Source organism: Phoenix dactylifera, chromosome 4 (assembly GCF_009389715.1).
Source record: "Phoenix dactylifera cultivar Barhee BC4 chromosome 4, palm_55x_up_171113_PBpolish2nd_filt_p, whole genome shotgun sequence".
In the NCBI taxonomy this organism is placed as follows: Eukaryota; Viridiplantae; Streptophyta; class Magnoliopsida; order Arecales; family Arecaceae; genus Phoenix; species Phoenix dactylifera.
The window spans coordinates 21810381-21821962 of NC_052395.1; the positions used below are offsets into that span (position 1 = coordinate 21810381).

An 11582-nucleotide genomic window follows, 5' to 3' on the forward strand; every position below is an offset into this window, starting at 1 on the left:
TTCCACAAAAGCATGACGATGAACCGTCAGATCATGACCTTAATTTCAATCTGCGACAAGAACATGCTGCACCCTTGCATTCATATTTCACTCCTAGCTATCATTGAGCAGGAAGTTTTGCAGCCTCACAGAGCACAAGCAAAAGATCTATCGTGGGGACGAACCAGCCATATATTTAGGGATAATTTATTCACATGAATAAAAAGGAAAATTCGTATTAGATCTAATATTCAATGTTTCTTACCACGACCAAGAAATAAAACAAGAAAGTCTTAAAGTCAGTCTCAAAGAGGAAAATAGGAAAAGGAGAATTAGCATGGATTGCAAAAGTTTCCAAGATCCTATAATTCCAACATCTACGCATTATGGTGATTGAGGTCCCATAGATGGATGGAGCTGCAAACTCCAACTAAAAGTTGATAATCATATTGTATTGCAAATGCTATATTCAAGGATGTTGTAGCTAACCATAGTTGACTACCTATAAGTACATATACATCAACTAATACTATACATAAAAAAGAGGGGACATACAATGATTAGTCAATTATACAGGTTACTGATGGAGAGTTTCATTTAGAAGAGTTCTATAGAAAACAAGTATCTAGTACACTTCTCCCTCTATTACAAGCTTCAAATGTTCGCTCATCGCATTCACAAGAAACTATAGAGCAAGGGAGAAATTAGGCTTTTACACTCCTTTTCTGCAGATGAAAGCAAATCCTGCAATTTAAGATTCAAATAGTGCTATCATAGTCCACCTCTACAATAAAATAAGCTTATCTGTAAATAACTAAAGTCTGTAAATTGCCCATAGAGAAAGAAATGCTTATTTTGATGAGTGCCTTATCGGCCTTCAGGCATTGTAATTGTGACTTCGTTTGGTGTAACTGAATATTGTTCCCAGGAAGATGAATTTTGTCCTCTTAGAGGCATTTCTATGCAGAAACCAGGCCGTTTAGGTTCTCGTAGTGCCACGCCTTCATTGCTCAACATCAGAACCACCTCTGCCATTGTTGGCCTTTCTTCGCTTCCTTCTTGCATGCACAACAATCCAACTTGTATACATCGGAGCAACTTAGATATAGGATATGAACATCCCATATCTTCATCGAGTAGCTCCATGCATCTACCTTCCACCCATAGTCTCCACACCTATAAAAGGCCAAATACATATAAAAATGAAATTTCAGCATCGACAATAATATGAAGAACAAGGAGCACTATAGCATTTGAATGAATACTTACATGACCTATAAGGTTCGTAGAATATCCTGATTGATACACCATTCTATTTTTCTTACCACTTAAGATCTCTAATATTAGAACTCCAAAACTGAAAACATCAGATTTCACTGAAAAGGTGCCATCGGTAGCATACTCTGGAGCCATGTATCCACTGCATGCCATTAATTAGCACTTCAGTAAATTATTTAATGAGGGTAACACATAGATACAATTGCATTGATATGCTCACAATGTTCCAATCACCATCATTGTTTTCTCTTGATTTTGATCTCCTTTGAAAATTCTTGCAGTGCCAAAGTCCGAAATTTTCGGATTATGTCCTTATCAAGCAAAATGTTGCTAGCCTTGAGGTCCCTGTGAATTATTGTTAACCTTGAGTCTTGGTGAAGGTAAAGAAGACCTCGAGCGATTCCTATAATAATGTCGAGACGCTTTTGCCAATTCAGCAATGCCCCTTGTTTTTTATCTGGTCCAGCATTTTATTCTATATTAGGATTGCAATAATAACACCAAAATTCCAATTTAACAAGTTGATCATTATAAAGTAATCTATTTGATCATTCATATGAGTGGCAGATATAACAAAATTTGTTCAGGAAAAGCTACTTCTTCTAGTTTGAGGTCTTGATGTAAAATGAGGGATGACTCGAGAAGTCTGATAGATACGGTTATTGGATGTATACAGTTTTTCTTTAACTAACATTAATTTTTGTATGTCAAGATTCTAATTTAAATTAATGTAGCTAACATTTTAGGGTGTAACTAAAAAGAGTTTTAGACAATTTGATGTCCAAATTTTCCTAAAAAGGAGAAAAATTGGAGTCATGTCAATATTTGTTGCAAGATTGTCAAAGAGTTTCATCATTCTAAAAGATTAGAACTTCATATTACATGCATACATTTATGAAAAAATATTATTATGTTCCTAGCTTTTTATGTAATTATCAGCATTTAGGGTACAATTAAGCTATATTGGGTTGTTGGAGAATGCAAACCTCGTAAAAGTTCCTGGTGCTCGCTTGACACGGTCTCCGTATTCTTGAAATTAAAAGGTGAAAAACACCTCCTACTTCCAATTTTGAACTCATTCAATTGATAAGATAGGTCTATTCTTAATTATTATCAAATTCAAATTACCTCATCATTATCTTCTTTTTTTATTGTACGGTACATCCACAGGATATGTCACGCTCAATTTAGTTCAACATGCAATCAACTTTGCAGTGCTAAGAAGTGTATAAAGGAGTAAAATCATATACGTACCAAAAATGAAGGCATCCAAGCTCTTATTTTGCATGTACTCATAGATCAACATTCTTTCATCTCCATGAATGCAGCAACCAAGAATCCGAACGAGATTTTTGTGCTGCAGTTTAGCAATTAACATAAGCTCATTTTTGAACTCTGTCACACCCTGCACAGAATGCTTGGACAACCTCTTAACTGCAATCTCTTGTCCATCTTCCAATTGACCCTGAAATTTGCTATCTTAAAGATTTAATTTACAAAGAAAAATTTGTTAATTAAATGTATAATGAAGGAAAAAAATGTCATACAAGGAGATGATTACCTTATGAACTGGGCCAAAGCCACCCTCTCCAAGTTTATTGTTAACTGAGAAATTATCAGTGGCACTTTCAATTGTAAACATGTCAAATAAATTCAATTCCACTTCCATTCCTTTACTTTTTTTGGAGGAGATAATTGGTACACCTAACGTGGGAACTTCAAAAATAACCAAGTCAACAATTAGAAAATTGATCAAAGTACTTATACTCCAATTTTGGTTACATAATTTAAATGGAGTAAAAATTTGCAACAAAAACATGAAAATTTTTTCTAATTAATTGAAAACTACCATATATGGACAAGAGCATAGGCATCATTGAATTTTTGGACCTAAAAGAAGTTACAGATGAAATGCCACCATATATAGGCATATATTGACATGTGCATGTGCCCTATGCACATGAAATCTAGTATTATACAAATTTTAAATGGATTGGGTCGGGTCGGATTGGGTCGGGCTAGAATTCAGAAAATCCAAATTCGGTCCCGAAAATAAAACAGGTCCAATTTTAGAACCCAACCCAGTCCCACGGATCCTTTAAAATGGATCGGATTATGTTTAATCGGATCGGATCACGAGTCTACTTGACCCATTTACACCCCTAGCTAGCCCAATTAGCATGCACACAAAATCTAGTATTACCTTGGATTCTATGTTATGGTACTACAATCTTGTAAACGATAATATATAAATGGACGAAATATTTTTGCCTTTGAATGGAAGCTGTTATACTTTAAATACTTGTTTACGGAGGACCCTTAATTGTCGAGAAGGCTTCAACGATTGACATAGGTGATAGGTACGTATTCAATATGCGATGCTATATATGCTTAGGAAATATTGAATTCCTTTAGAGAGAGTGAGAAGGCCCGGATGATGTAATCTTCATATCCGGGTCTTAGAGATTCACCTCACAAGGCTTGAACCTGGAAACTACACCACATGGAGGAGGGATACGACCAGTACGACATTGCCCAGTTTACAATTACAAAATGTTGATCAATAGATCCACGAGACAACTTGTGAAAAGTAAAAAAGAACTATAATGTATAAGCAAGAAAACCTCGTGAATATAATGATAAATTAATCAGATAACATCTACAACATAAGAAGATGTTTTTAAACTAAAAAAAAAAAACTAGCCTTCTGTACTATACTTCTTCAGAATTACATAGGGCACAACTTCATATTAACTTTTAGATTAAGATATTCATTTGTACGATCAGACGAGAGTAACTTTTTCCTTGCTTATTAATAGTGTACACTGCATATAGCATGCCCTGTATACCAATTTTAGAAGAATACTCTCCTGATGGGTTATGCAGAGTAGGTATACCCAAATTAAACTATCTCGCTTAGAAGACGAAGGCTAATGTGAATTGCTAGTAATTGAAATTTAATTGATTTACGTTACTAAAGGCTGATGCCGTATGGGCATCTTATATCTTAAAATGGTTAGTTGATGCACTTTGGTAAGACAACCCATCACTAATTTTTTCTAATTGATACATGAATGATGCCACCTTATTGTATATAGACTGCAACAATACATGATATTAAATCACCTGTTAGATGGGGGGTGTATACTAAGATATTTCACTATTTTGCAGAAAATTAATCTATCAATTTTCTTTTAAATGCTGAAACTACCATATAGACATCCACAAGAGCATTTGAACATTGATGCCAATTCCTAGTGTTGGGGGAAAAAATGGGGTCCCCAAAACACATGGATACGCGGCAGCATGTGATAGCGGGCACGACGGCGGCAGCTCTCAAGGCGCCCGACCTCGAGGCGTTCGACCTCGAGGCGCCCGACCTCGAGGCACCCGACCCCAAGACGTCCGACTTCAAGGGCGCTCGATCTCCGAGCACACAGCCTCGCGGCCCCGGTCTCGGTCAAACTAAGCCCGATCGACCCCCAGTCCAAAGAAGGCCCGATCAGGGGGTGAAGCAAACTTCTCCCCTCCACCAAGAATTAAGCTCCTCCTCTTCTCGACCGGGATATAATCCCGCGATCTCCGCCTGAGCGACTGACAGCAATTAAATGCGCATGATCTCTCCAGACCTCCAGCTTACTCAAAATCTCAGGCCATCTACGGCAACTTGTTGACTCACTCCATCTCGTTTAGTCGTCCACGGCAACTCATTAATGCGCCACTCCATCCCATTCGGTCGCCCACGGCAACTCATTAATGCGCACGATCACGCCTCATCATGACGATAACCTACTGATTCGCCCAGTCACGTCTCAGGTAACCCTATACCCCTCCTATAAAAGGGGAACTCCTTCCCCTTGAAAGGGGCCCCCCTCTACTGATTTTCAGTGACAATATATATTCATCACCTTCTCCAAACTAAGCCCCCTCTGACTTAAGCATCGGAGGGCTGGCGCCGGAAATCCCGGCCACCGGCTTTTTGCAGATCCCTGGAGGACGCCGCCCGCCGATGCGCCACCAACCGGAGCTCTTCCTTCTCAGCCAGTGGTCACCCCCGGGTCCAATTTCCAGCAACATCTAGTAATTATAAACATTTGAATTTTTAAAAGTGAAGTAAAAAATTTTACCTTGTTTTCTGTTCTTCTTCCATAAAAATAGACTAAGGCATACCAATAGGAGGAGAATCGGCACCAAGGTCGTCACCATGACAATCTTCTTCTTACCAAAATCACCCTTTGTTGAATCTGCATAACAGTTCCTTAAAATCAGGGTTCTCACCTGAGTCATGTTTCTTAAATTTTAAACTCAAATTTTTAAAATGCGGAGAAAAGGAAAACGAGCTATGCAAGACTCCACCTAAATCTATAGTCCATACAAACACGCGGAAACATGCAAGCGTGGTGTGCGTAGGTATGCATGTATTTAAATATGAACAATATTACAATAACTTGGCATCATCTGTTATTAAGGTACAAATAAAAAGTAGAAGATTTACCATAGTGATGATCAAACGATTGACTTTATTATCAAAAGCAAAAAAGAAAAAAAAATCTTGAGACGACTTGGTTAGTAATAAGCACTTTGCTAAAAAAAAACATGAAAACAAAAGCAAAAGAAAAGAATAAAAAAAGAACAACTATATTCTTGAATTGCTGAAGGCACTATTGAAAATTTGCCCTGGAATGAACCCAACAACATCCCTGTGAATATGAGCTTTCGGTAGCCGTACGTGGATCAGTAATTGGTGGTCCGGGAGGAAAATTCAGCAGGAATGCACGAGGTAAACTTACCTATGGGTACTTTGACGAAAGCTTTTCGGTCCACGTAGTCGCCCATCTTACCATTGGAGAGAGGGAGCCTTTTCTTCCAACAATTACGACCTTCATGCTGGTAAATGGCTACCGCACAGTTGCAATCACCCAAGCATTCTCTTCTACATCTGTCCTCATCTATGGGAGACAAGTGCTCGTAGGCAGATAGAGGCCAATCGACATTGGTCATCTCTGTCAACGTGAACTTCCCCTTGCAGTTCTGGGGTGCAAAATTTGTAGCACACCCTTTGTACTTTCTGTTTGGATCCCGGAAAGAATAGTCGGGCGGGCACACGCAATTCACACTCTGAATCCCAACACCTGATATACAGTAGCTATTGAACCCACATGCACCGCTGCCAGTCTTGGAGGTGAGATTCCGGCAGATGTCTGGAGGCCGGAAAGCCATCGCAGGCCAGCCGGCACCACTCTTCGCATTATTCTTTGGGTAGATATATAGCCTGAAGACCCCATCGAAATCGAGGGTCGCCCTCTGATAGAAATCTTTCATGGGGTATATCCTCTCTGGCAAGAGATTGATGTTGGTGTTATTTAGAGCCAAGTAGATGGTTCCGGTGGACTCGTTGAAGACGAGCCGTGATCCATTTCCAGTAGTGTTGGTAGCCCAGTAAGGATCATATTCATAGCCGGTCATGATATTGACCGGATAAAACGTTAGATTTCCGTCGCTTTGAACGCTGAGCTTGAACCGTCCGGAGGAGTAATCGGTGTCCATTAGACGGGACCGGAGCCCGTTGCCTGCACCCAATACTTGCGAGGGCAAGATGGTATCCGAGGGGTGGTCGAAGCTTTTCCACCGGACCGAATTGTCGCTGCTTGCTATAATGAAGTTGCCGCTATTAAGCATGGCAGCATATGAAACATTGACGTTAATTCCGGCATTCCACACCTCTTGGCCGTCATGATCCGTGAGCGAGAACTGCCCGTCGGCGGCCAGCTCCACTGTGGCTCCATCTTGAACCGGTTTGGTCGCGTTTGCACACCAAACAACAGTTTTGTTATCTATCTTGTCGAACCAGATGGCGAGGAGAAAGTGGGTGCCGTCAGCTTCCAGGGGCCGAAATCCGAAGGCGAAGTCGCGAGAAGGTGAGAGCCAGGCGGTGGTTTGGCCGGTCCGAGCAGTGAGGGAGGAGGGCAAGCTTATAGCATGGCGGTGGGCTATGGTTTGAGCATAAGTTGTGCTAATTATTAGCAGTATAATTTGGAGGAGGAACAGCCGGAGGAGGTGGTGGTGGAGGAGACAAGAGGAAGCCATTGTTTGATATTTGGTTCAATTCATTCATACAATTCTAATACAAATACATCTAAAAAACTTTAAATATAATAAGTTACAAAACCTCCTAGATAGGTCTTTTTTATCGGTCGAAAAAATCTTCAGAATGATTTATAACAAAAAAGGCCATTGTGGCCTTTCTATAGGTATGCTTTGCTTTCAGAGTAATGCCGTCGAATAGTCCGGACATTTGACGTCGCTGTCATGGATGGGGCCTGAGGTTGGACGAATGCTTCCAAAGAATATGATATGATTTGAATATTTTTTTTTACTTTTCTTACATGCCAAACCAGTTGTTTGCATCTCGAGGTGGAAGGATATGAAGCTTTGTTTAGTCCACTTGCAGTGCATCTGACAACACCATGTCCACAAGGAAGTTGACCCAAAGCCCGTCATTTTCGTTTTTATTTTTTTTGGTTTTTCCTATTGTGTGACTATAACATTACTGAAAAATCATACAAAAATTAAAACCAAACAGAACCGAGCTTCTTTTAATTCCAATTATCCATATTTATTCAGGCTCCAAAATTGTGTGGACTCATTTTATTTTTCAACAAGCCAAAGCCTGTCTCAAATAAGCTGATTCGATGAGCAGCTTGAATCATTTGCAACCTTGATGACTCGGGCATTTTAAGCACTAACGGATAAATATAAGCCAATTCTAGACAATAAATTTAACATTCATTAATAATGGTAACAATTCCAATAAGTCTAATGGAGGGAGGGAGGGAGGGAGAGAGGGAGATATTTTAAGGATAAGAGTATGAGGTCGCTTTTGTGGAACTTGCACCCAGGTCATGGTAAAGTATTGACGGCTCAGACTATTGGGCCCCATCCTTGCTGTGATGGGACCCGAAGCTGCTGGGCGCGTGGACCTCATAGTAAACTGGATTTGGACGATACTAATATGGAAGTCGGTTCAGGTCCTGTTGGTTGACGGGCTCCCGAAAGACTAGCGCGAATCTACTAGATTTTTTTTTTTTTGGTACAATAACTGCTCATATAGCTCTAATGTAAGTATAACCGGTCAAAGAATCTCTCTGGAGTATTGGGCAATAAAGGAAGCGACCCAGTTAGCGGTTCTATTTGCCTTCCGATACCCATGAGCAGCCTAAAAGAAGCCCAAATCCCTCGCCAATTTGTGGATCTCACGAACCAGCGGATGACCATCTTCATACCGGTTCTCGCCCCGTATCCATACTCCAGTCAATCACCATGGCGGAGTCCCCCTCAAGACATACACTGTCCGCACTGAATATGCGTCTAGCAAATGTGATACCCTTCCAGACTGCTATAAGCTCCGCCTCAATAGCAGTCAAACCAAAAGTACGTTGTCCCCTACAGCGATCAACCTGGAGGCGCGATCCTTAATCACAAAACCCATACCTCCATAAGCTCCATCAACCGAGGCATCACCGTCGAAGTTTACCTTAAGATGGTCCTAGAAAAAAAGGACAAACCTGGGCACTGAACTAGTAGAGCGGGGGTCCTAGATGTCTGTAACCATCCCAGATGAGATCATAGTGGTAGCCAAGATAATCTGCACAACATTAAAAAAAGGCTCTCTCCATCACTGCGCGCACTCGGAGTCGACCTTCTGCCCTCGAAAAGGTTGGCATTCCTATCTAATGAAATGTGATAGGTCAGGTATGCACACAAGATCCCCCACTCAGCAGTACTCGGTCTCCTCAAGAAGTCCCTCAGGTAGCAAAGCAAGTCCTCTGTCGTCATCAAGGCCCGTGGATAGGGAAGGGATGCCCATCCCTAAACTTACGTTGCTCTGGGACAACCAAGGAGGACATGGTTGATAGACTCCTCGGCATTTGAGCACACGTCGCAGAAAGGAGTGGTCCGAACACCTATCTCAGCAAGCATACTTCTGGTCGGAAGGCAGCTTCAAGTCATCTTGCAGATAAACAAGGCCACTCGAGGGTGTACCCACATTCTCCAGATCCAACCATCCTCAATCTGCCTGGCCAACTTCCTGCTGATCAGAGCATGAAGAACCCTGACTTGTATCCTCGACCGCCCTATCGGCATCCAGACTAGTCCGTCTAACTCTTCCGCGGAAGGAATAGGTAAGGCCAAAATCCTCTCTTCCAGTAGCTCTCCAAAAACCTCCCGAACCAAACCCTCACTCCACTTGCCCTCTCTAAGAATAAACAGGTCGTTGATCATGCACCCGACAATCCTCATTGTATCCACCATCGTAGGCAATCGACAGAGTGGCAACTCGGTCACCCAACTATCTTTCAGGACATTAATAGAACGTCCATCACCAACAACCCATCTGATCACAGGAAGCACCAACGAACTGTGCACACAGATCTCCCTTTAAATAAAGAAACAGTGGCGCCCAACCTGGACATCCGCCATCATCGAGAGGGCCCCATACCACTACAAAAAAAAGGAGCTTTGGCGACGCTTTTTGAGGCTTTTACCGACGCTTATAAGCGTCGGTAATTTTCTTCCCGATGCTTTTCAAAGCGTCACCAAAGCGTCGGCTATGTCGGAGTGGAAAAAAAATTGCTGACGCGTTTGAAAAGCATCGCTAAAGGTTATTTTTAGCGACGCTTTTAAGCGTCGCTAAAATTCCTCAACCAGTTCAATTAGCGATGCTTTAAAGCGTCGTCATAAATTTTTTTTACAGAAAAAATATAAAAATACCTAAGAAAACCGCCGCCGTCGCCATTGCCGTGGCCGCCGTCGCCTCCTCATGATCCCCACCATCTCCGCCTCTGCCGCTTCTGGATTGTCCGCCGCCGAAGCACTCTGCACACAGCCCTCGCAAACGCCCGGTGCGCTTCCCCGAACCTCTTCCATTTCTTCCTCTTCGTCTTCGAGATCGAGTTTGAGTGCTGGATGAGCCCAACGCAGTCCCCAAACCTCTTCCATTTCTTCACCCCGATCGCCCCACAAACCAAGCAGCTGAAGTCTCCCTTCTCCCGGTTCTTCTCATAATACTCCCGCAACTCCCCAACGCTCTCGAAAAGCCCCAAGAAGAACTTGAAATCTCCCTCCCCGACCTCCTCGTCCTCATCCATGGAGTCCTCCTCCTCTTCCCCGTCGTCGGAGCCGTCCTTCTTGGCGAAGAAGTCCTTGCAGGCCTTCAGGCCCCTCTGCTGCGCCCGATCCGCCGCGGCCTTCGCCTGCTCCTCGGCGAAGGATGGAGGACGTGTCTAGGTGGCCGCCGGCGTCAAGGCAAGATCGGCCCAGGTCGCCGGGGCAACATCCTTTTCTGACGGGGAATCGCACGGCCATTCGCCCTCTTTGGGCGGCGGGTTGGCCGGGGGCTGGTCGGAGGCAGCAGCGGAGCCCTGTTGCTACTGCTGCTGCTGCTTCTTCTCCCACTTCGACTTTGACTTCGACTTCCTACAGAGAGAGAGAGAGGTGATGGGTACCTTGGCGGGGGAGAAGGAGGAGGGATCGGGGGCCTGGGTGGCCTGAGAAGGCATGAAGCCGACGCCGGAGAAGAGGGAGGAAGCTCCATCGAACTCCATCGACGCCGGAGAAGAGGGATCGGGGGCCTGGGTGGCCGCTCTCTCTCTCTCTCTCTCGCTTCTTGGAAGGAATCTGATCGAGAATCGGGAGGGGGTTAGAGATTTGTAAGGGAGGGGGTTTGAGGGATCGGGAGAGGGGAGGGGATTTGTAGAGAGGAGGGGGGAGGGGGCGAGCGGCGGAGAGAGAAGGGGAGGGGGGCGGCTGGATGGGTTAGGGATCGGGAGGAATTTGCAGGAAGGAGGGGAGGGGGGGATAATGGCCTCCGACGACGCTTTCTAAAGCGTCGTTGGGAGGAAAAAAATAAAAAAAAGGAGATTTTTGCTTCCGCCGACGCTTAAAAGCGTCGGCCCAAGCTACGGGTTGCGACGACGCTTATAAGCATCGGCGGAAGCCAGACTTCCTAAAAAATTACCGACGCTTCTACTTAGCGTCAGCAGACAAAAGTCGGAAAAGATAGTTTTTCTTGTAGTGTACGTAGCCCTTAGGAGAGAGCAGTGGTGACCTGACTGTTTCAACAATACTTGGCCCGAAGTGTAAAATAACTGCAGTTATAATAGTTTTTGGAGGCCTTTCCTAGAATACTTACAACAACAAAGAATGTAAATAATTTAGCAGTCTTAGTGGTATAATTTAGAGGAGGAGCGGCTAGAGGAGGTGGTGGTGGAGGAGACAAGAGGATGTCATTGTTTGATATTTCGTTCAATCCGAATGTTTTCATT

General features: G+C 43.2%; 1 pseudogene; it reads right to left on the minus strand.

The window, feature by feature from the left end:
* Window positions 1-565: 565 nt before the first annotated feature.
* On the minus strand, window positions 566-7429 carry LOC120110555 (annotated as a pseudogene).
* Between the last annotated feature and the right edge of the window lie 4153 nt (window positions 7430-11582).